Source organism: Bos javanicus, chromosome 5 (assembly GCF_032452875.1).
Source record: "Bos javanicus breed banteng chromosome 5, ARS-OSU_banteng_1.0, whole genome shotgun sequence".
In the NCBI taxonomy this organism is placed as follows: Eukaryota; Metazoa; Chordata; class Mammalia; order Artiodactyla; family Bovidae; genus Bos; species Bos javanicus.
This window is the reverse complement of record NC_083872.1, coordinates 88504121-88523359: the sequence shown is the minus strand read 5'-3', so window position 1 is coordinate 88523359 and position 19239 is coordinate 88504121. Positions and strand designations below refer to the sequence as shown.

At 38.9% G+C, this 19239-nt stretch overlaps 1 protein-coding gene and 1 long non-coding RNA gene across 3 annotated transcripts in view; one reads left to right on the top strand and one right to left on the bottom strand.

The window, feature by feature from the left end:
- ST8SIA1 (ST8 alpha-N-acetyl-neuraminide alpha-2,8-sialyltransferase 1) overlaps positions 1-19239 on the bottom strand; it is a 183018-nt gene that overhangs the window by 50014 nt on the left and 113765 nt on the right. The window lies entirely within an intron of this gene.
- LOC133248017 (uncharacterized) lies at positions 1678-19112 on the top strand. Its single transcript, XR_009736595.1, has 3 exons — positions 1678-3411; positions 10340-12562; positions 18979-19112. It is a non-coding gene; the product is annotated as an uncharacterized LOC133248017 (long non-coding RNA).

The window sequence follows — 19239 nt, the reverse complement described above, 5'->3', positions numbered from 1 at the left end:
ATGAACAACTTCAGTCTTGGGAGTGCAGAACAAAACTGGAAACAACTGTCTTTATTTGCAAGTCAGATTCTGACTAAAGAAGCTGGAGTCTGGAGCTGGCAGCTGCTGGTGTGGTTTCTCATTGTGGCAGGCTTCCTGCTCTGCACCCTACTGATCACACTTGTTCTGCAGTCTAGCTTTGGGAGTTGTTCTCTGTTTCCTCAATGTTTCATCAGCCTCCCAATGATTTTAAGATCCATTTTTAAAAGTCCCTTTATGCTTAGACTACCTAGAATGGATTACATTCTCCACAATAAATCTTCAACAATAGAATGTTTCTAATTATTCAAAAAAAGACTTAATTCTTTGATTCCCTCCTTCCTATTTTTTTTTGTTTTGTTTTGCTATACAGATTTCAAGATTATCATTGTAGGATTGACTTTCAGAAGTGTTATTACTAATTCAAAAGGTAAGAACATTTTTAAGTTTCTTAATAGATGTAAATTCTTTTGTTTTTCTAAAACAAAAGATTGTACTAATTTAGTCCCCCATTGTTCTCCTGTGAGAATGAACATCATTATTGTTTCTCTTTATTTTTGCTATTCTGATGGTTAAAAATAGATAGCTTGCTACTTTGATATAATTGTATTTAACTATCAATACTGTGAATACTTACTCATCTCATGGGCCCTCTGTACTTCTTTATGACTTTTCCACCTTTATATCCAATTATCTCCTGGGCTGTAATATTTTTGGTGTCTATTTACATACTGTCTTTAAATATGGAAGAGTTTTACCCTTTTTCTTTTCATAGCTGATGTAAATTCTCCCCCAAATCATTGTTGGATTTTCTACTTTATTCATGTTCCGGGAATGAAGAAATTTAAAAGTTCTGGAGTCAAATAATCATCCTCCTGTGATTTCTGCCAGCAGAAAACATTCCATCCTCAGAACAATAGTAACATTAATGTTATTTTTGTGTGGTTGTTGTCTTTTTCTAAAAAAACTTACTCTTATTTTAAGATTTCATTTATATATTTATTTATTTGGCTGCATCCGGTCTTAGTTGTAGCATGCAGTACCTTCATTGCGGCAAGAGGGCTCTTTCCTTTCTCTGGTTGCAGAGTGCAGGCTTCTCTCCAGTTGTGGCATGTGGGAGCCCAGTTCCCTGACCAGGGGTCAAACCTGCGTCTCTCTCATTGAAAGGTGGATTCTTAACCAATGGACTACCAGGCAAGTCCCTGTTTTCTTATGTTTCATGTATTAATCCTTACACTGGGTTGAATAGAGTCCTTCCCAAAATCTCTGTCCACCCAGAAACTCAGAATGCAACCTTATTCAGAAATAGGGCCTTCATGATGTAATTAGTTATGTCAAAATTAGGTCACAGCAGATTAGGATGGACCCTAATCCAATGACTGATACTCTTGTAAGACGAGAAGACACAGCCACGCAGAAGCACACAGGGAGAATGCCATGTGATGGCAAAGGCAGAGACGGGAATGATGAATCTACAAGTTGATACCTGGATTCCAGACTGCCAGCCTCTAGGGCTGTGAGACAATACAACTGTTGGTTTCAGCCACCCAGTTTGCTATGGCAGCGCACAAACTAATATAAGGAGTATACAATACATACCAAGGATTTTGGTATGTGAGCTTAGAGAGAATGTTCAAACTATTTTTTTTTCTCAAATTGTGAATAACAGATCAGCTGAAGTTAGCTCCTACAGGCACATGAGTCCTTTGCACTTCTCAATTCCAATCAGACATCACACTTGTAGCTTAAAATTGGTCACCATGGCCACTCTTATACCATGGTGGTAGTGGTGATGGTATAGTCTCTCAGGTGTGTCCAACTCTTGTGATGCCATGGACTGTGGCCCACCAGGCTCCTCTGTCCCTAACATTTCCCAGGCAAGAATACTGGAACGGATTGCCATTTTCTTCTCCAGGAAATCTTCCTGACCCAGGGATCGAACCCACATCTCCTGCATTGACAGGTGGATTCTTCACCACTGAGCCACCTCGGAAGCCCAAATCAATTATACTTCAATTTTAAACGAAAGAAAAGCATCTCAAGGGAGGAGAAAAATGTTCAAACAAATAATAACTGAAAGCTCCTTCACAATAACACAAGTGTTTCTAATCAGAAAACAAGTATCTAATGAGAATTCATTAGGAAGCCTATGCCTTCTGGACTTTTTAATGATATCTGGAACAGGCTATTATATAGCAAAGATTTGAAAAAGGCAGCCTTTTTGTTTCACAGAATTTGTTGCAGTGATGAACTGAGATGTAACCTAAGACGGAGACAACCTTTCAGGAGCCTCTGGTCTTAGAAGACAGCAGCAGACCACAGGCTCTGTGACATAGAAAAAAAGCAGAGTCTGTTTCCTATTAGTTCTCCAAAAACCATCATTAATCTTGTGGCAGCAGGGTCAGCTCTAGGAATAACCAGCTGTATACCTATTGTGGCACAAACAGCCCTAAAGTTGACTCCTTTCCAATCCTTCACATAAAATACCTCCCCAGGTCCCACTCCTAAGATAGTGGAGGTGTCTGCCATTTCCAGAGTTAGAGAATTATTCTCATTTGCTAAAGCACTTAGATTCCTCCAGGTGGTTCCATAAAGACACTGAGAGGAGTAAAACACTAACCCATTATCAGTCATTAATATGTCAATAAAGATCTGTTCATCAATTGACTTGTTACTGTCTTAGGGAAAAAAGAGTAGGGACTGGGCGTTGAAAAGATCTGAATCAAAGGGTCCTGCCTCTGGGACAGGGCTCTTGTAAAGAAGGAACTCCCCATCACTGGAATGGGAGATAGGATGCTGAAATAAGAGAAAGAGATAATATAAAGCAGAGTTTCTCAAACCAAATTTCTCCTTAATAAACATTATGGATTTCCCTGGTGGGCTGTGGTAAAGAATCCACCTCCCAATGCAGGGCACACTGGTTCCATCCCTGGTCCAGAAAAATTCCACATGACTCAGATCCCTAGAGCCCATGCTCCATGACAAGCGAAGCCACCACAATGAGAAGCCCGTGTGCCAAAACTAGAGAAAGCCCTCACACAGAAACAAAGACCCAATGTAGCCAAAAATAAACAAATAAACATTATGATCTCTTGGATCACTGTCCCTACACTGTACTTCCCAAGGCAGCTGTGACCTCCACTAAGAATCACAAATCTTTAAATCCCAAACAACCAAAATAAAATGTGGCTGAACACGATTTCATTTAATTTGAATTGTGAAAACAACAAAAACGTTTCTTAAATTTCCCAAATGTAAATATTTAAATATACAATTATATTATAATCCTGCATATGTTTTCCCAAAGACCCATGTCCTGCTGGAGATCCTGATGTGAAATACCATCTGTGCTACCATCACTACCCCGTCACTAACATCTGCACTCCCAGACAGGTAAGAGGCAAGCAACTGATCAGATTAACAAATACTAGCCATTTTCCCACCCTTGAGCTGAAGAACATCACAGAAAATAATTGTTTTAAGGCTGAGGCCAAAATTTAAAGCAGAAAAACCAGCCCATGTGGGAAGAAAGTGCCTGAAAAGAGAATGAGGAAACAAAAGAATTTGGGATGGCCAAGACAAACTCTTCCATTTTATGCTAATACTTAGATTGGGTTGTTGTGGGTTTACAAGAAGACAAGAATAAGAATTTCTTATCTGTGTGGTGACTGGCTTAAAAGTGTTAGAAAAACTGCCAATGGATTCAGCTACTGCTATGGAAAGGGACGGTTGCTAGTGTAATGCTATAAGAATCATAAGGAGACAGGAAAATCAAGGATACAGATAGGAAATCCACAGGATGCCAAGAGGAAGAAGAAAGGCCCTCTTCCTCTAGTCTCTGTCTATTGCCTCCTATTGGAAAGCCTCAGGGAACCAGCTGGCAAAGGAAAAATATGATCTGTAGAGTCCTGGTTCCAACATCACAAAACACTGTATAGGAAATTGTGTCCATAGCTAAGAGACAATAGCCTACTGAATGGCACACGTGGTAAGAGTGGAAGCATAAAAATTTGTTGGAAGACTATTGCATAAACCAGAAAAGAGACCGTGGTGGCCTGGACCAGGTGGTAGCTGTGGATAAGGTGAAAAATGGTTACAATGTTTAAGAGAAGGTTCATCAGCACTGGCAGTGGAGTTAATCAAATGCAAGGTATGCAAGAAAGAGATAAGCCAAGATAGACTCGAAGGTTTATGAACTGAACGGGTGGAATCTTCTGAACTGAACAACTGAAAATTTTTCTTTGTTTTTTCTGACAAAGAAGATGACAGAACCCATGGGTCTTAAAGGGAGAAAAAAAAGAGTTCTGCACAGATAATTTTAAGTTTGAAATTCATATTCAATATCCAAATAGATTAGCCAAGCTGGGAGTTGGGTATATGAGCCTGGAGATTATAGAATTAGGTCCTGGCTACAGTACAAATTTAGGAGTCATCAGAGTACATATAGTATTTAAAGCCATGAAACTGGGAGAAATCCTGTAGAGAATGAACAAACAGTGAAAAAGAAACGTTAGAGGATAGATTCCTGGGCCACTCCAATGTTTATAGATTTAGAAGATAAGCCAGAAAACGCTACTAAGAAGCAGTGGCTTTTGAAACAGCATGAAATCAAGAGTGTGAAGCTAAGTGAAGCTAACTAAGTGAAGGAAGCTTCAGGAAGCTAACTGAAGATGCATTAAGAAGAAGGATCAAATGTGTCACATGGTACTACTAGGAAAAGTAAGATGAGAACTAACAAGTAACAACATGGAATTAAAGAAATAACCCAAGACAATTTCCTAAAGTGGGAGGACATGAGCTTTCAGATTTAAAAGGTCCAGAGTTCTAACATGATAAATGAAAGTAGGCCAATAATAACAAGGCCCATCATTGTGAAATTTCAAAATACTGGGGGTGCTGGAAGACGAGGAGGTAAAGATAAGACCAGCTTGGAATGCAAGGCGAAACAGAACTCCCGGTCATATACAAAAGTAAGGAATCAGAATGACATCACTTTTCTCAAAAGCAACCCTGGAATCTAGAAAATACTGGAAAAATGCCTTCTAAATGCTAAAAGGACTTCCAAACAAGAAGTAAAATTCTAACAATAATGTCAATCAAGTGTGAGAGCAGAATAAAGATAATTTCAGACACTGCTGCTGCTAAGTCACTTCAGTCGTGTCCAACTCTGTGCGACCCCATAGATGGCAGCCCACCAGGCTCCCCCATCCCTGGGATTCTCCAGGCAAGAACACTGGAGTGGGTTGCCATTTCCTTCTCCAATGCATGAAAGTGAAAAGTGAAAGTGAAGTCACTCAGTCGTTTCCGACTCTTAGCAACCCCATGGACTGCAGCCTTCCAGGCTCCTCCATCCATGGGATTTTCCAGGCAAGAGTACTGGAGTGGGGTGTCATTGCCTTCTCAGAATTTCAGACACACAGGGTCTCAAAACCTTTAATTCCCTTGTACCTATTCTTGGTAAGCTATTGGAGACTATGCACCAGCAAACTGAAGAGATAATCAAAGCAAGATGATACAGATTACATGAATTCAGCGATCAATACACATAAAAGGTGAAGGGAATCTTTAGGATGATAGTAAAGGAAGATTTACACACACACACATACACATATACAGACACACACGGGAAGATTCTACAGACACACACATACACATATACAGACACACACGGGAAGATTCTAGACTACCAACTTGCATCTAGTAGATTAGAATGATGCTTCCCAAGTGGTGCAATGGTAAAGAATCCACCTGCCAATGTAGGAGACACAATGTGGGTTCCATCCCTAGGTTGGGAAGATCCCCTGGAGAAGGGCATGGTAACCCACTCCAGTGTTCTTGCCTGAAAAATTCCATGGACTGAGGGGCGTGGGGGGCTTCAGTCCATGGGGTTGCAAAAGAGTTGGACATGGAGCATGCAGCACACACATATTAGAACACGTGAAAAGATTCCAGGACTCATTCTTTAAAAAAGCTGAAATTGCTGATACAGCTAAATGTCATTTAAACCAGGGGTCCCCAACCTGAGGCCTGTTAGGAATTGGGCCACACAGCAGGAGGTAAGAGGTGGGCAAGTGAGCAAAGCTTCATCAGTATTTACAGCCACTCCCCACTGTTCGCACTACTTACTGCCTGAGCTCTGCCTCCTGTCAGACCAATGGCAGCATAATAAATGAAATGAGCTTGAATTATCCTGAAGCTATCAGCCATCCCTGGTCCATGGAAACATTGTCTTCCATGAAACTGGTCCCTGGTGCCAAAATGGTTGGGGACTACTGACTTAAACAAATGGTTAAGATTTGGGAAGCTGTACTATAAACAGGTACTTTAAAAAAAAAGAAGGAATAAGAGGTGGATTAACTCCAGGCAAGAGGAACTGGGATTGTGGAGGGGGAGCGGGGAGGTTTCCTTCTCATCTATTTTCTCTGGAAAGTGGAAAGCAAGGTTATCACCTTGAAGAAGCGGGATGAACAGGAGATGCTGGAAGTCTGAGAGAGAAGACAGTATATAATCATCTAGAAGTGGAAGAGTAAATGGACTTGGAAAATGCTGTGGAACTGCCTACCAGTTCTTAGTGGCACATCGGAAAGCTGGTTTCTTTGGCCTGATAAATACCGCTAATGGAAGGGGAGAGCAGTAAGAAAGAGAAACTCCTCCAATATGAGAAAGAAGGACACTAAGCAGAGAGTGTGGCTCACAAGCCTGAGTGGTCACAAAGAAGAGCGGAAGTCAGCTCCAGTGGAGAAACGGCAGGAGTGGTCCAGGAGAGGAGGTACGCCGGGGAAGAGTATTCCCACAGCAGTGCGCATTGAACTAGAAGGTGCTGACAAGGGCCTCATCTGAAGGAAAGCAATTGGAGGCATTTAAAGATCTCAGTTAAAATATCACAAGATAATCTGGCTGTGAGAATTGATTGTAAAAAGGTGAATCATAATAGAAGAAGAGAACCCAGTGAGGGGTAATCACAATTTATCCTGAAAACGAGTAATCAATTTCCTTTCGTGCAGGTGGGAAATACTTGTTGCTGTTGTTTAGTTGCTAAATCACCTCCAACTCTATTGCAACTCCATGGACTGTAACCCACCAGGCTCCTCTGTCCATGGGATTTCCCAGGCAAGGAATACTGGAGTGGGTTGCCATTTCCTTCTCCCTGGGATCTTCCCAACCCAGGGACAGAACCCAAGTCTCCTGCATTCGCAGGCCGATTCTTTTACTGCTGAACCACAGGTGAAGCCTGGGAAATGCTTAGGGGTGAGTTTAAAGCTATAAAGAAGAAAAGCAAGTATTTAGTGAAGGGGTGCTTCTCTTTGAAACAGCCCCCAACAAAACAACTTGAAATAGGAGAGATGGTAAATTCAGCCTTTATACAAAAGTTTTCTGTATTAACTTGCAGTGGCCAGGGTCTTTTTCTTTCTGACTCTTCATGTCTCAGTAGTAATCCCGTGGTTTCTTCTGTTTTTCTTTTCTTTAACATTTATCGAGATTGTGTTCTTTCTTTCTTTCCTGCTGCTGTCAGAATCTTGCTACTACAGTATTTTTGCTGTTGTTCAGCTACTCACTCATGTCCAACTCTTCGCAACCCCATGGACTGCAGCATGCCAGGCTTCCCTGTTCTTTGTATCTCTCAGGGTTTGCCCAAATTAATGTCCATTGAGCCGATGATGCCATCCAACCATCTCATCCTCTGTTGCCTCCTTCTCCCACTGCCCTCAATCTTTCCCAGCATCAAGGGTCTTGTCCAATAAGCCAACTCTTCCCATCAGGTGGTCAAAGTATCGGAGCTTCAGCTTCAGCGTTAGTCATTCCAATGAATATTCATGGTTGATTTCCTTTAAGACTGACTGGTTTGATCTCTTTGGAGTCCAAGGGACTCTCAAGAGTGTTCTCTAACACCACAGTTCAAAAGCATCAATTCTTCGGTACTCAACTTTCTTTATGGTCCAACTCCCACACCTATACATGACCACTGGAAAAACCATAGCTTTGACTAGATGGACCTTTGTCAGCAAAATAATGTCTCTACTTTTTAATACGCTGTCTAGGTTCGATACCTGGGTTGGGGAGATCCCCTGGAGAAGGAAATGGCAACCTAGTTCCAGTATCCTTGCCTGAAAAACCCCATGGACGGATGGGCCCTGTAGGCTACAGTCCATGGGGTCACAAAGAGTCGGACATAACTGAGCGACTTCACTCACTCACTCTAGGTTTGTCATAGCTTTTCTTCCAAGGAGAAAGCATCTTTTAATTTCTTGGCTGCAGTATGTAGTATTACAAATGCATAAATCACTTCTTTTTATGTCCTCAGGAGTTTCACCCAATTGTTTCCTAATCAAAAATTCTCCCTTTCCCTTTTAAATGGTAAACTCCTTCCTGGCCTCTTGGAGTTTTCTCTTCCCTCTTCTCCCAGAGATAACAATTAATTATAAGCTGTGATAGCAACTATAAACCCCTAGGTGATAGTTCTCCAACTACTCTCCAGGAAAAGAAAGGAGTCCAAAGTCCTAGGTTCAAGCCAATTTGACACAATATTTGATTGAAGCCAATCTCTTCACTTGCCTGTCATTGAAAAATCAGGATAATGCTAATACTTGTCTTAGCAGCCTCTCCATGGGTCAGTCCTATATACCTAATGCTTATGCAATGGTTAGTGTTTCTTTCTGGTATGGGTCACTCTTCCTCCATTTATTCTTTCCTTCTACCTAATAATTTTTATTTCTCAGTAATTAGCAAGTATTATTTATATAAAAGAAATAGTATTTAATCAGATCTGAGATGTTATTATGGTATTTAACAATAATACACACAAAAAAGAATACTGCAATGAAACTACAACTCAATGATTTTACAACAGTGCTACAGATAGTCCTACACTAGCCTCTTTTTTTTTTTTTTTTTTTAATCTTTTAGGCATGCAGCAGGTGGGGTCTTAGCTCCCTGATCAGGGATCAAACCTGTACCCGCTGCATTGGCAGCATGGAGTCTTAACCACTGGACCACCAGAGAAGTTGCCACTAGCTGAACTTCCTCACTTAGATATTTCCTTGATCCATTCTAAGAAACTGGGGAGCCTGGCGGGCTATAGTCCATAGGGTTGCAAAGAGTTGGACACAATTGAGCACACACAAGCAACACAAAAAGGAACCAGCAATTTTTCCTACTTTCACTTTGCACTGTTTGACATTTGATATGAAGACAATCATTTTGCACCCATCTTGGTAACTATTTATAATACAGTTTCATCTACTTGTGGGTATTTTCTTCCTTCACTTCATTTTGCGGCCTTACAAGAAAATATAGAGTTGCTTTCAGCATTTCTCTGAAATAACTTGTTTATAAATCAAATTGGCAACTCATTGCTGTTTCCATGCCTTCCTTTATACACAACAGACACTCCAACATTTTGGTTATATTTTAAATGTCAACCAAACTTAACATGCAGGACCCACAATGCACAAGGCCTACATAGGCAGTGTCAACTCTGCCTCAGCTTCTAACTGGTCACCAGAGACTGTAAAAGGCAGCTCAGTTTCACTAATGGTATAATATGAAATTGGACTCCTCTGATCAATTATTTTATCTTGTGTGTATCCCTTTTTTTTGCCCTTCCCTTCATTAGTACTTGCAGTGTGTGTGTGTGTGTGTGTGTGTGTGTGTGTGTGTATGCACGCATGCACGTTAGGAGCTCAGTTGTATACGACTCTCTGCGACCCCATGGACTATAGCCCCACCAGGCTCCTCTGTCCATAGAATTCTTCAGGCAAGAATCCTGGAGTGGCTTGCCATTCCCTTCTTCAGAGGATCTTCGGAACCCAGGGTTTGCGTCTCCTGCATTGCAGGCGGATTCTTTACTGTCTGAGTCACCAAGGATCATATTTATCAAATATGTTCTCTCTCTCACAAGTGTACATTCCTCCCACGTCAATAATTTACATCATGACTCTGATCCTTAAGACGCCTGTTCTCATGGGCTGTGGTTGTGTGTGCAGGTGTGAGTCATACAGAGATCAGATATGAGAGCATATCCAGATATCGTTTAAATTAAAATGCATATCACAATTTATAGGGTCAAAGAATAGACTTCTTATTTTTTAAAAGTTCTACTAAACAAATGAAAGCAATTTACTAATAAAAACTTACAGAGGCATGTTCTTATAATTCAACCTGTTGCAAGTAAATATAAACTTAGTAACTCTGCTGGGTCAACCCCTTAAGGTTTCTCTCTGGAGTGTAACCTACTCTCAATGGACCTGCATGAAAGCATCATGAGAATTTAGGCTACTTCAATATTTATTTACTCATTAAGTACTAATTATTCTTTTTACAGTTACATTTGATCTGACCAGCTACTTAATTCTGAGGATCAGAACTTCATAGATGGAAAGAATGCTGCAGTCCATGGGGTTACGAAAAGTTGGACACGACTTAGCGACTGAACAACAATAACAAGAGGGAAAGAGAAAGGGAAGAAACAAATGGACATTGATGTGATAACTACTCCATGTCAGGAGCTGGGTTCTTATTGCCAGGCTCACTTCTGCTGCTCCTGGTACAATGTTCCCAAAAAGATGCATAGAATGTTCTAACTTTCGGAATTTGGTATATAAAATTTGGGGATCAAGCCAATCCCACTTAGATCTGGAAAAGAAGGAACACACACACACACACACAGAAAATCAGGGCTTCATTCTATTGTTTGCTCCTCTATTGTTGGAGGAGCTACTATATCATCAAAATGAGTTAATATTAGGAGATAATGTAAAACAACTAGGCTTTCTTTTTAAAGATTTTTTCCTATTATAAACCTTTGCAGCAAAATCAGAAAATGTTGATTTATCTCCTTAGGCATGTAATTTTATATAATTGAAGCAATGCATTTATATATTTATTTTTCACTTAAATAAGCATTTTACCATTTGCTAAAATTATTCATGAACATTATTCCATAACATCACTGCATAATATTCCATCAACATGGACACAAGTTACAAAACGATTGCTATATTTTTGGATATCTAAAGAGTGCAACTATTTTCAAATTACTTACAACATGATATATGTGCTTGCACACACTAGAGATTTTTCTCTTAGTTTTTAGGATAGATTTGTAGAAAAATGATAAAATGTCTCTTTTAAGTAATTTTTGTCAACTTTTCAGAGAATTGATTTTAGCTTTTTGGATCCCCTTTGTTGTACTTTTGTTTTCAAGTTATTCTTTTTTGGGTTTCTGTTATTGTTGCTGCTCCTTCTTTCAACTCTTCAAAGATCCTGGGACTTGAAACTGATGCTGTGATGAAGTAAGTCTTCATGGAGGAGTTAAGTTTATTCTGAATAGTCGAGGGATATGAATTGTTGTGATGTAAGGCAGACAGTAGCAGATTATGTTGTCCAAAGATGACCTAGCATACACAAGGATTCCCTTATGGCTCAGCTAGTAAAGAATCTGCCTGCAATGCAGGATACTTGGGTTTGATCCCCGGGTTGGGAACATCCCCAGGAGAAGGCCATGGCAACCCACTCCAGTATTCTTGCCTGGAGAATCCCCACAGACTGTAGCCTTCCAGGTTCCTCTGCCCATGGGGTCACAAAGAGTCAGACATGACTGAGTGGCTAAGCACAGCAGCATACATATTCTTTTTTTGGGGGAGGGGGCTGCACTGGGTCTTCGCTGCCACACAGGGGCTTTCTCTAGTTGCAGTGCGTGAGTTTCTCATTGCAGTGGCTTCTCTTGTTGAGGAGCACAGGCGCTAGAGCACAGGCTCAGTAGTTCCAGCAAAAGGTCTTAGTTGTTCCATGCAGAATGTGGGATCCTACCAGACCTGAGCATGCCCTGCTTTGGCAGACAGACCCCACCACTGGACCACGAAGGAAGTCATATTCTTTTAACAATGTGACTTTGGCACTTCTCCTAATATCAGGAAGATCTGTGCCAGGACTCTTCCGCCTCAACCCTGGATGGGTCTTCGTGGTTGCCTCAACCTAAAAAGTGTGATGGAACTGACCTATACGTCATTCCAACGTGAGGTCATAAAAACGCCATGACTTCTGCCTGCAATGTTCTTTCTGGATACTAGCTTTGGTGGAAGCCAACTACTATATAAACAGTGCAACTGTCCTAAGCGAGCATGCTGTGAGTGACCACAAAGAGATTCCTGAGACCACAAGGAGAAAGAGAGATGCCCAGCCTATCCCAGCTGCTCCAATTCTTCACCATTTCAACTCCAGCCACCCTCTGAAGTTGATTTGATGCATCAGATCTCCCGAGCCTGGTCCTTCCTGAATTCCTGACCCACAGAAACTGTGAAAGACAATAAAACGACTGTTGTTTAAGCCATGGAGAATTACTTGCTATTGAGCAACAAAAACTGAAACAAGAGTTTTAAAAAACATCAGTCTCTCCTCAATTTAAGTGATGCTATTTTCCAGTACAGTCATCCCTTGGTTCCAGGACCCAGTCCATGGATGCTCACAGCCCTTAAACTAGGCTCTCCATATCTGTGGCTTCTACATATCAAATGTAAAGATAACATATAATTATTACTTCATGCAGGTGAGGTTTGTTTAGATCTGTTTATATGTTTATCAACTTCTTTGCATCTCAAATTTTCCTTCTGAAGTAACATTCCTTTTTCCTGAGATACAATCTTTAGAATTTCTTTCAGTGAAGGTTTGCTGATGATAATTAATTTTACTGTTTTTCTAGAAAAGGTTTTATATTATTTGAAAGATAATCTGTACACACTCCTATGTTGATAGCTTCCTTCTCTCAGCACTTGGAAGATCTTGTCCCACTGTCTTCTGACTTCCATTGACTGTTGGAAGAAGTCTGTTTTTAGTCTAATCTTTCTTTTGCAGATAATGTCTTTTTTCCTCTAGCTGCTTTTAAAAGCTTCTTATTATCTTTAGTTCAATTTTACTGAATTGCATTTTTAATTTTAATTTCACCCATGTTTGATACCTTGCTTTCTCTATTTACGGAGTATATTATTCTTTAATTCTGAAGATGTCTCAGCCATTGAAAGTAGTGAAAGTGTTAATTGCTTAGTCATGTCCAACTCTTTGAGACCCAATGACTGTAGATGGCCAGACTCTTCTGTCCGTGGAATTCTCCAGACAAGAATACTGGAATGGATAGTCATTTGCTTCTCCAGGGGATCTTCCTGACCCAGAGATTGAATTCCGGTCTCTTGCATTGCACCTCTATTTTATAATTCCACAATTCCATTTAAATAAAGATTGGATTTTAGGCCTTCTCATTCCATCCTCCCTGGTGGCTTAGATAGTAAAGTCTGCTTATGATGCAGGAGACCACGGTTCAATCCCTGGGTCAGGAAGATACCCTGGAAAAGGAAATGGCAACCCACTACAGTACGCTTGCCTGGAAAATCCCAGGGATGGAGGAGCCTGGCAGGCTGCAGTCCGTGGGGTCCCGAAGAGTTGGAGATGACTGAGCAACTTCTATTCCATCATCCAAGTTTCTTTGCCTTATCTGCATATTTTCTAGCAAATCTAGCATATTTTCTAGCATATCTCATATCTAGCAAATTATCTGCTCTATCTCCCAGTTCACTGATACTCTCTTCAGGTATGTCTAATCTGATGTCTGTTCATCTCAACAATTATATTTTCATTTCTAAAATTCCTATTTGGTTTCTTTAAAGCTATCTATGTAATTTTCATGTTTTACTACTGACTTAACTCATGTTTTTTTTTTCTATAAGAATTTCATACTTAGTAATATATTGCATCTGAAAATTTCAGTAAGTTCTCAGGCATGTTTATCCACAATTTTTATTTTCTATTTTTTTAATCTCTGAGGACTCTCAATATTGCTAATTTCAATATTTTCTTAAGAGCTTATGTCTGTTTGAAACCCAATACAGATCTACACCCTTTCAGAGGTGTTTCTTCTCTGTCTTCTGTTTGTTCTCTGTAGTTCCAGTTTTAGCATCTGTCTTTTAAATTCCCTTACATCATGGCAGATGTTAAGACAGAATGGCTATCAGTGACTGCCAAAACTTGGTGCAAACACTGATAAGTTGCTCTAAGTTTGGAGAGAAAAGGAAAAAGAAGTCGCTGGCAGAAGAGACGAGGACATTTTAGGAACACAGTCTGGGGCATGAGTCATATAAAATATTAAACAGAAGTTGCTATAACCCTTTTTTGGACCCAAGTCATTTTCCTCAAAGCTCAAATTATTTTTTAAAAAGTACATCAATAAAACAAATAATTGTTCTCCCAGATAATATCTCCATAATCCCAACTGCTTTGAGTAAAATTAGAGGTGATAACCATTGGATCCCATGGACTGTAGCCCTCCAGACTCCTCTGTCCATGGGATTCTCCAGGCAAGAATATTGGAGTGGGTTGTCATTCCCTTCTACAAGGGATCTTCCTGGCCCAGGGATCAAACCTGCATCTCCTGCATTGGCAGGCAGATTTTTTTTTACCATTGAGCCACCAGGGAAGCCCATATATATTCGCTGAGATCTCAAAAGCAAAGATAAACAATTAGTGACCCCAAGCTGTTCACCCTGATACTACTATCTCTATTATCCTACATGGAAACACACAAACGGAACATTGCTGCTCCTTTTTGTGGCTGCAAATAATAACTTCCCAAGTTGAAGTCTCAAAGTTCGAAAGTGAATTCTTAATATCATAATAAAGCAATCAATTAAGTTCCAGTTTTTATTTGTTTAACCATCATTGGCCCAAATATGTATTGACCTTCTGTTATGGGCAAAATGGCTGAGTTTTCAATTCGATTCAGAAACTGAGAAACAAGCTTTGAGAACTACAATCTCTCCTTTTATATCATGTTAGGATAAAATGACTCAGTTTAGGCCAGTGAATTTTAAACCGATTAAGAGTAATGGAAACCTTCAAAAAGCTGATAAATAATATATAATACATACACATAAATTTTTAAAATAAACTTCAGGAGGTGTTCAGAGATCCCCTTAAGCCCCTTATGAACACTTAGACCACAGAATATCTCTTAATTGGGAGTAACTTCAGGGTATAAGTTGTCCATCTTCTTCAACTCTGTATATTCTGTCCCAGAGTAGATTTCAAACTATATTTGTCGAATGAGCACCTCTGCAACTCTGTTCCTGTAAAGCTCCCATATTAACACCCCTCCCCCCCATGAATTTTTAAACCTCAACCTCTACATACATGTTTTTTGAAAACATTTACTCAAGACTAATCTGATGGTCTAAACAACTATTTTCCAAACTCCACTTTCATAATTTTCCCTTTTCCACTTCACAAAAGAAAGACATACCTCCTATTATCCCAAATATTATAAAGATGCATTGCCCCAGAGTGCAAACACCAGCTGGTCACCCAGGAAAGAAATATTGGTAAGGTACACAGCTTCTGAAAGAGTGTCCTCTGAGAAAAGGCAAAAAGATCTTTATAAGAAATAGAAAGAGGCTGTGCCTTATTTTATCTGGGGGACAATTCTTGGAAAGTTCTATACCTTATTTATATGTTGAATAATTAGAATTCAGAAGCGAGGTTATATGCTAACCTTGTAACCATATAAGGTGTTATATGTTAACACTTTACTGAATAGAAGGTAGTCAGGTTTTTTTTCTGACAGAAAGCCAACTCAACTTAATGAATCAATTTGACAAAGAGCTTTGGCTTTGCTCTAAGGACATGTAGCATACAAAAAGTTAAATCCGCACTGCACTTCAGAGATTTTGTAACTATATATTTAAACATGGACAATGCAGCATGCTCTAAAAGTACATATTTGGCAACAATTTAACTTTATGCCAAAAATATTAGGTAACTTGTAAAAGATGAAGGAAATAATGTTGGATTTAAAAAATTATATTTTAAAAATATTATTTATTTTTAATTGGAGGATGATTGCTTTATAATATTAATGCTATATTAATGCTGTTTCTGCTATATATCAACATGAATCAACCATAGATATACGTAATACACCCTCCCTCTTGAACCTCTCTTAGTTCTTTTAAAGAGTATTTGAACAAAAATGTTTGCAGACCAATGGGTTAGAGCCGGTATATGTTAATGAAGAGTAAATTCATGAAGAGATCCTTATTGCCTCTACCTGCAAGACCCAGCAAAGGAAAGAAGACGATGACAGCAATGGGTCTAAAAATCCAACAGACCCTGCTGCCACATTAGAATAACCTCACTTCTCCTAGGCCATTAAGGTACAATCCAGAGGGTGACTGCAACTGCAGAGCCCTTTCTAATCTGTGTCCCAGACACCTTAACTAATCCTTTCATTCTGGGTGCTATCAAAAGGAGTTCACTTTCTACCCATTGAACAACAATTTGTTAACAGAGCAGATTTCACGTTAAGTGTTCTTATTTTTACCACACACTCAAAAAAATTAAAAAAAGGACACAAGGAAATTTTAGGAGGTGATTGCTGTTTATGACCTTAATGATGGTGATAGTATCACGGGTGTTTGCATATGCCCAGGCTCATCAAATTGTACACAATAAACATATGCAGTTTTGGGGGTATATAAACTGTGCCTCAATAAAGCTATTTTTTTAAAAATAAGAATGTATGCTGGACAAGATATCCTGACAAAGGCTATAGCAGAGCTCCTTCTTACTGAGTGAAAATTTCTATTAAAAAATGTGTATTTATTTATTTGGCTGTGCTTATTGGGTCTTAGCTGGGTCACGGGGGATCTTGCATCCTGGTTGTGGCATGCAGGATCTTTAGTTGTAGCATGCAAACTCTTAGTTGCGGCATACAGGCTTATTGGGTCTTAGCTGGGTCGCGGGGGATCTTGCATCCTGGTTGTGGCATGCAGGATCTTTAGTTGTAGCATGCAAACTCTTAGTTGTGGCATACAGGATCTTAGTTCCCTGAGAAGGAATTGAACTCGGCACCAACAGTGAAGGTGCCAACTCCCAGCCACTGGACCATCGAGGAATGCCTATTGGCTAATTGTTAAGTATATAAAGTTCTCTAATATTATTGTAAGTGGTATGTTTTTCCTTATTTCACAAAATGGAATTGCTGTATGCATTTTGATTTTGTCTTCAAAAACCTTGCAACATTGAATACATTTTGTTAAATGAAAAACTTTCACTCCCTTTTCCAAAATGACATCACTTGTGAAAACTTAATTGTCTCCTTGTGCAATATATGGCTCATCTGGAAAGATCAGGTGTGCAATGGTCACTGGTTAAGAGTGACTTTGGATTGAGACAAGTCTGGGTGAGGTCCCAGACCGATGAGTAGCAGCTGTGAACATAAGCAGATGACAAAATTTACATCTTGTTTTCCGTAAAAGCACACATTAAGATACTTCCTTATTAGGATTATTCTGAGGATTAAATGAAGCAAAGCACAAAAAGAACACAGAACCTGGCATGCCAAAACACTGACTAAATGTTGACCCAAGATTAATCATAACAACTCTTGCTTGCCTGGTATTAATTTTTTATATTAAATTTTTTCCTTTTAAACACTTAATTATTGTGTTTAAAGGAAAGAAATACTTTGCTTTCTCCTGCTGTAGTTAAAACATTTCTCAAAATCACCATCTCAACCTCTCATCTTGCTCTAAGTCTTGTTCTAGATAAATACTCTTTTTCACATGCTTTTAAAAATCTTATCACCAATTCCACATAGTCAGGTAGAAAAATAGAATCTTTTATCCTTCAATATAATGTACTGAATGTTTCATTTCCCTTCATAAGAACATTTATTTGTTCTTAAAAGTGATTTTATTTCCTACTCAAAATGAGAGTTAAAGTATTATACTGCAGTTATACAAGACACTACCATTTGGGTACACTGGTTGAAGAGTACAAAGGACTTGCCTACATATTTTTTGTTTGTTTTACAAGTTCTTGTGAATCTGAAATTATTTTTTAAAATTTAAATAAGCAAAGAAAAATAATTCTGCAAGTATTCTCTTGATCTTTTGCTCATTCTCTTGTATCTGATATGAATCCTTCTCAATTTTCCCAGAACCTCAATCCACTTAATTGAATTAAAGAGACATCACCATCATCCCTGGTGATTTTCTAATATTTTCCTGATCAGACCTCTCATTCCCCTCAAAAATAAAATAACCACAGAAAACCAAGACTGAGTGAGGGTCAGTAACTAAACTATAAAATAGAAATGTTTCATTTTCTTACTCTTACTAATTCCTTGCTATGCAACATTAGCTATGTCAACAAACAAATCACACTAAAAATAATACAGAGCACTAATTTGGGGAAATTCAGTTAAGTTACTAACTCATAAATTTGACTGGAACTTTTGGTTTTCAGTGATATTTTTAAAACCAACTATTTTAAATATACTCCACCAACAAAAAGGCTTATCATATAAAAATGAACAGAAAATTAAAGTATAAATTTTAGAAAATGTCATTAAGTCCAAAAAAATAGGAGGAATAATCTGCATATAGAAAGAACAAAAACACAAAAGTTGTCTTGATGATAACTAAGAGGACATTATAGCCATAAAAAATGATACGGAAAAATAATTTGGCTCATGGAAAACAAAAACACAATTAAAAAATGGAAGTAGTAGACTACATAGCAGAATGAACACAACTACAATACTTGGGACATAATATACACACACACACACACACACACACACACACGTATACACACACAAAGCTACATAGTACAAGGAAAGAGTTACAAATAATGGTAATATGCCCAGAAGTTCTAATATCCACCTAATAGGAGGACTAGAAAGAGAGAGCAAACATAATGGAGAAGAAGACATTATCAGGCATCTGAAAGAATGCTCACAAACATGAAAAACAATGCTAATGATAACTAACATTTATATATTGCTTACATATAGCAGGCATAAATAAGCATATATAATATATTGATACAGATATACCCACATATTTACCATATACATACATACATAGTTTAATTCATTATATCTATTATGTAAGAATTATTATCCTTGCTTTATAGATGAGAAAACTGAAGGAGAAGCTGTTAAGTAACTCCGTCAGGCTCACACAGCTGTGAGTGGGTGAGAGGGAAGAGCAACCTGAGTCATCATGCTTTAGTGGACAGACTCCTAACCACTACATCCCAACCACTACATCCCACGTCTTCCAACTCAAAGGAACTCCATTAATGCGTCCAGCAACATTAATGAAAGAAGACCCACTCTAAGATAAAACATGTCTTGGTAAACTTTCTGAATTTCAATGATAAAAGGAAATGTAT